Here is a 7025-nt window from a genome sequence, read left to right as displayed (position 1 = left end):
CCCGCGTCGGGCGCCACGCCGCAGACCTGGCCCTGCTCGCTGCTGCGCGTTCCGCAGGCCGGCGAGCGCGCCCGGGGCCTTCCACGCAGGGCGTCCTGCTCGCCAGAGACGTCTTTGGGGCTTAGGAGAACGTTGGATTGTTTTCCCCGGGCACGTCTAGACAGGTCACCTGAGGACACTCGCTGGAAAATAGTTACTTTGCTCATGTAGCAGCCAACAAGGGACGTGCCCTAATTGAGCGATCGGAATGAAAGAGGAATACAATTTGAATAACTTTCTCCTATGCAGAGAGAGGCTGGTTTTTATTTGCCTATGGATGAGTCCCCTGTGTGTAGCAAGGTGCTGTTGCGCGGTCCAGTTACATAAAAATAACATACGAATGTATTACTCATTTAATTTGAGGGACAAGGATGCACTTGAAGCTACTTCTGATGGAAATGTCTCATTTCTTGACGTATTTACCGAGCGCCCCCAGCACATGCGAGAGACTCACAGTACTAAATGCTTGGGAACAAAGTTTCTGCCCCAGGAGAACGCGCAGTAAGGAGAAAAAGAGATTAATTAAACAAGTGTTGCGAGTGTAATCCGTGTTACAAAGTGATACCTATTTAGACACATTATGGCCGAAAAGGTATCGTATTTCCAGGTGGGGAAAGCATTCCTGTGGGAAGTCCAAAGGAAGGATAAGCCTCACGGGAGAGGACAGAAAGAGTATTCCCAGCCAGATGGGAGGAACTATACGGAGTCCGGGGATCCTGAGATGAAAGTATCCGCTGGGGCCGGGGTAAGAAAATTAAAGTAGCTAGGGCTGAGAAGGCAGGGGTCACGCAGAGCCTGGCAAGCCACCCAGAAGATTGATTATTATTTGTTGAAAGTTGTTTGCTCATCCTGGGATTGGGGGAGAAAGGGGGAAAAAAAAAAAAGACTTGCGTTCTCCCTACCGTCTCCCTCACTCCCACATTACCGTCTCAGGGTAACTTTGCCGCTGTTTTCATCTCGGTTCTGCCTGGGGCGCCGGGCAGAGGGAAGTTCCTTTATTAACTTCCTGCAGACGGATAGAGTTCTAGGACTTTTCATGAATTGTTACAGCAAGATTGAGAGGCAGCAGATGTCTCCAGGAAGACAGAATTCAAGAAGCCCCAATCTGAAGTATTTGACCCAAGTCAAAAGTCTATGTGTCCGCGGAACCCAGAGCACTTGGGTAAACAAACAAACAAATTTTGGAAATGAGCGACCTACTGCTACATTTCAGAGAGTTTCAGAAAGGTCGGGATAGACTAGCGCCCTTAGAAAAGCTTTTCTTCATAGCCTTTGCATTTAAAAAGAAAAAATGGTTGAGGAGATTACGCCTTGGTGCTTTGATAGAAAGCTTAAGTAGAATCAAGCTGGAAAAAAAAAACAAAAAAAACAAAAAAAAACCACTTCGCCTAAATACTCTGAAGTCCCCTTCAGGAACCGGCAGGCTGATGCATGTCAGGCCAAGGGGGTGGGTTGGATGCTTGCTCTCCAAACATCCTGTGTGGCCAATTAGGGACGCTATTGACAGTGCTTTTAGATTTGAGCCTGAGAGTCTCTCTCTCTTTCCCCTCCTGCCCCATTATAATGCTTTTTACCAGTGTCAAAGCTATGCGTCAGAAACACTGACGCAATGGGACGCTAATACCACATCGCATCGTCTGACCCTAGGTGTGGTGCTCCCAAAACTGGTTCTTCCTGAGACTGTGCTGCAGGAGAAAAAGCACTCTGGGTTTAACGCCTTCTAACTGGCCCTGCTTGTCAGATGACACAAGTGATTTCTGGGACTGCAAGCCTGATCCCACAGCAGTCCTGGCCCAGGGAGGGAAGCCTGGTGACTCTCGGGTTGAAATGGACGTGCTGCTGCTGCTGCTGCGGGTGCCGAGGCTGCTTAAGCTCCGCAGCCGGGCGTGTCAGCGCCAGCAGCTGCTTATGTAACAAACGCTACAGAGCAAGGCGCACCTACCGGGAGGCTGGAAGCGGCAGGCACTTCCGCCTCCAAAATGTGCTTGGCATTTCACTTCCCTTTAATTGAGCAACTTCTCCGGGGACAGGGTGGTTTGGTGCAAAACCTGGAGAGCAGAAGGGGAAGCAGGGAACCGAGATGTTTCAGGCACTTCCGGGTGCAGGTGCCTGGCGTTGTGCTGAGCGTTTTGGACCCAGAGTGTGGGAATGCAGGTTCCAGGTGCCAGCCTGCCTTCACTGTTCTGTCTCTTCTGGTCTTCAGTAAAGGCATGCCTGTAATCCCAACACTTGGTTGTTGTTTTTTGTTTTGTTTTGTACCAGGAATCGAACTCAGGACCTGGCACTTGCCAGGCAGGCACAGTGCCACTGAGCTACATCCCCGGCCCAACCCCAACACTTGGGAAACTGAGGCAGGAGAGTCTCAAGTTTGAGCCAAATCTGGACAATTTAGCGACTTAGAAGTAAAAAAAGAAAAGGAGGGGGCGGAGGATGTAATTTAGTACATAGGCTCTCAATCCCCAATACCAAAAATTTAAAAAATGCAAAACATCTCAGTAATTTTATTATGTTAACCTGGGCACAGGGGCACATGCCTGTAGTCCTGGCTACTCAGAAAACTAAGGCAGGAAGACTGCTTGAGCCCAGGAGTTTGAGGCCAACCTGGGCAATATAAGCAATTTTAGCTGGGTATGGTGGCACATGCCTGAAATCTCAGCACTTTGGGAGGCTGAGGCAGGATGACCACTGTTAGTTTGAGGCCAACCTGAACTATGATACCTAGTGAGACTGTCTCAAAAAAAAAGAAAGAAATTTATAACTAAAGAAAGCCATTGTTATGAAAGGGATTTTTTTTTTTTTTTTTTGGTACCAAGGATCGAACTCAGGACCTTGTGCTTGCCAGGCAGGCGCATGTGCCACTGAGCTACATCCCTAGCCCAAGAAAGCCATTGTTGTGGCACATACCTATAATCCCAGCACTCAGGAGGCTGAGGCAGGAGGTTTGGAATTTGAGTCCAAGGGTATATATCAAATTTGTGACCAACCTGGACTACACAGTGAGATCCTATCTCAACAAAACAAAACAAAGCAAGTAAACAGGGGTGGGGAGGTAGGCCAGGGCTAGAGTGCCTGCCTAGCATGTGTGAACCCCTGGGTTTAATCCCCAGCACCACACACACACACACACACACACACACACACATAATATAATAAATTTTAAATTTATTTTATTTTATTTTGGTTTCTTGAGACAGGGTCTCACTTTGTAGTTCAGGGTGCCCTTGAACTCAAAGTCCTCCTGCCTCAGCCTCGCAAATGCTGGGATTACAGGCGTGCAGCCCACACCTCGCTAAAAATAGCTTTGTATATCTTGGATTAATGTAGTATTAAAATCAATTTCGCCTCTTTCTTCTTGCTCTTCTTCTGTGACTACCACAAAAGTTGATAATAACCTATTTAAAATATTGGGGTTCACATTTTACCCACACTGGACAGCAGCACCTTTGCAATCGAACCCAGAAAGCCAGCCTCTCCTGCCACCAACCCGCTGTATTTTTCGCATCTGGTTTCCCATCTGCCTAGGCGTAAGGTGGCAAAAGAAAGTCTGGCCCGAGTTCTCTAGGGTCCCTCCTGGCTTGATTATTCCCTGCCTCAGGGATGCGTAGAAGCAGAGCTCCTGTCCTAGTGACTGGAGATATGTTTTCGGGGACATAAAGATCCAATTGTTTGATGTCTGTCGGTGACTCAGGAAATTATAGAATCTAAAGGGTCTTGCCAGGTGTGGTGGCCCGCACCTGTAATCTCAATGCTCAGGAGGCTGAGACAGGAGTGTTGCCAGGAGTTCAAGGCCAGCCTGGCCTACACAGTTAGTTAAAGGCCAGCCCAAACTACACAGTGAGACCCTGTCTCAGGGAAAAAAAAAAAAAAGGGGGTCTTCAGATATAGCCAGAAGGCAGGGCGCGGTGGCGCATGCCTGTAATCCTGGTACTTGGGAGGCTGAGGCAGGAGGGCCTTGAAGTTCAAGACCACCCTGGGCCACAAAAGTGAGTTCAAGGCCAGCCTGAACTGCACAGCGAGACCCTGTCTCAAAAAGACAATAAATGAATAAATAAGTAAGTACATACATATTATAGCCAGAACTATAAATCTTCAACCTGTGAGCCCCTCCCGAGCGTGGCTGTTTGTCCTGCAAGCTGGCAGGACAGCTGGTAGCAAGTGGTCAGTGTGTGCTCATTGACCTCAACATTTCACAGGGAAAGGGGCACACCGCAGAGAGGCTCCCAGACCTCCCAGGGCCACACAGCTGGCTGGTAAGAGAGCCGGGAAGAACACAGCCCTCAAAGCCCAGCTCAGGAAACCGTGATGTGGGACCAGCAGCACCTCAAACCCTTTGGGGTTTGTTAGAGACACGGAATTTCAGGCTGGGCCCCAGACCCACACGATCAGAAACTGCTCTTCCTTGGTGCTGGTACTGGAGATTGAACCTGGGCCTTGGGCATGCTAGGCTCACCCTCTGCCACTGAGCTACACCTCCTGTTTAGAAACTGCGATTTTAGCCGGGCGTGGTGGCGCACACCTGTGATCCCAGCACTCGGAAGGCTGAGGCAGGAGGATTGTTGTGAGTTTGAGACCAGCCTGGGCTACAAAGTGAGCTCAAGGCCAGCCTGAACTACACAGCGAGACCCTGTCTCAAAAAGACAAAAAAGGGGCTGGGGATTTAGCTCAGTGGCACAGCACCTGCCTGGCAAGTGCAAGGTCGTGAGTTCGATTCCTGGTACGGGGGCGGGGGGGAAATAGCACCTCACTGTGTAGTCCAGGCTGGACTTGAACTCACTGTGTAGCCTAGGCTGGCTTCAAATTTGTGCTGATCTTCCTGTTTCAGCCTCCTGAGTGCTGGGATTACAGATGTGGGCCACTGTACTCCATAGAAACTGTATTTTTAGCAAGATTTCCTGGGTGATTTGGGAGGGAGGTATTGAGGGTTGAACCCAGGGCCTTTGCATTGTGCTGCACTCCCAGCCCTTTATTAAAATTTTAAAAAATGAAATACAAGGGTCTTGCTAAATCACTAAGATCCCCAGGCTGGGCTTGAACTTGTGATCCTTCTGCCTCAGCCTCCTGAGGGCCAGGACTGCAGGTGTGCACCACCAGGACCGGGCTCCTGGGTGCCTGCTGATGCAGCTGGCAGTATGAGAGGTGCTTCTGGGGTCACCCCACTGCTCACTTTATTGGGGCTGCTCACCATCCTGCTCACATCGGGAGGTATCAGGCACAGGACCCCTGGGACGATTCAAGGCCAGTCGGGCATTTTCTGAGTCTTTGCCCTGAACTGGGCAGGTGCGGAGCTGCCTCTGTGGAGGGTTGCACCGGGCCACCTGCTTCTCAAGAATGAGGATGAGCGATCACTTCACACACTTGCCCCTCTCTGCTCTCCCTACCCCTCCTTTAATAAAAGAGAAGCCAGAAGAAACATGAAATGAAAGTAGGCATGTCTTAGGAGTTAAACAACTCTTCAGATGGAGGAAACCCAGGATGGAAATCAGTTTCATCAGGGTCTGCCTGACTGCTGGCAACCGGTGTGCACATTTGCGTTTGGGCTGTGTCCCTGACTTATGGTGGGAACACAGTTTGTAGAACTGCTCTCTATTTGTTTGTTTGTTTGTTTTCCGGTACCAGGAATTGAACTCACAACCTTGCACTTGCCAGGCAGGCGCTGTGCCGCTGAGCTAAATCCCCATCCCCTAGAACTGCTCTCTAATCAGTAGTTCACCAGTCATTCTCTAAGAAGATCCCTCCGCCAAGCTTGCAGATCAAAGCCATGCTCTGCAGACTCCGTGACCCTTGGGCAGTGTGGGTGCACAGTTTTGAGATCAGAGGACACCCAGGGACACGAGTACCCAAGGCTTTGCACCTACCATAGAGTTGTGTCATTTTGCCCAGTGCGGTGGTACACACTTGTAATCCCAGTGCTCAGGAGGCTCAGTCAGGAGGATCGAAGTGAGTTTGAGGCCCGCCTGGGCTAAATAGCAAGACCCTGTTTCAAAGTACCATCGCCCTCCAAAAAAAAAAATTGTCATTTGCCGGGAAGGTCAGTGATAAGAAAAGCAGGGATACAGCTGTGCATATCAGGCGGCCCTCGTGGCTGGAACCATTACATTTCAGGCAGTGTCATGTCATAAAAACTATAAGCTGTCCAGCGTGGTGGCGCACATCTGTACTCCCAGCACTTGGGAGGCTGAGGCAGGAGGTTGTTGCGAGTTCAAGGCCTTCTTCCACCACATAGCGAGACCCCATCTTAAAAAAGCAAAGAGCGGGGCTGGCGATTTAGCTCAGCAGCACAGTGCCTGCCTGGAAAATGCAAGGTCGTGAGTTCAATTCCTGGTACGGGGCGGGGGGCGGGGCACAAAAAAAAAAAACAAAGAGCAAAAAAAGAAAAGAAAAGAAAGGAAAAGAAAAACTGTAAGCTTTAGAGAAACTGAGAAATGAAGAATTCAATCCACAGAGAGCAGCACCATGCAACACCTGGGCTGCCTGATGGTCCCTCACCTTCGCTGAGGCTGGACCTAGCCAGTGAAACGAGGAGTTCCAACACAGCCCAGAAACCCAGTGTTTACTATGCACTCACTGCTCAACAAAAAGAGCATGCTCAACATGCCTGAGGTGCTGGGTGCTACACCCAGGGCGGCAAAGAAAACACAGTGGCACAGACTGGGTGGGTTACAGTACAGAAATTTGTCTTCTCGCTGCTTTGGAGGGTACAAGCCCAAGGAGTCCACAAGGTTGGGCTCTTGTCTCTGTGTCTTTATAAAATCTGTCCTCCTAGGCTGGGCGTGGGGGCGCACGCCTGTAATCCCAGCACTCGGGAGGCTGAAGCAGGGGGATTGTTGTGAGTTCGAGGCCAGCCTGGGCTACAAAGTGAGCTCAAGGCCAGCCTGAGGTACAGAGCAAGACCCTTTCTCAAGAAAGCAAAATAATAATAATATTATTATAATAATAAAGAGTATTTCAAAATGCACTGTCTCTTAGTATTTAGTTCCAGGAGCCCC

Source organism: Chinchilla lanigera, unplaced genomic scaffold (assembly GCF_000276665.1).
Source record: "Chinchilla lanigera isolate Chin_1 unplaced genomic scaffold, ChiLan1.0 scaffold00126, whole genome shotgun sequence".
Lineage (NCBI taxonomy): Eukaryota > Metazoa > Chordata > Mammalia > Rodentia > Chinchillidae > Chinchilla > Chinchilla lanigera.
This window is presented reverse-complemented; position numbering follows the sequence as displayed.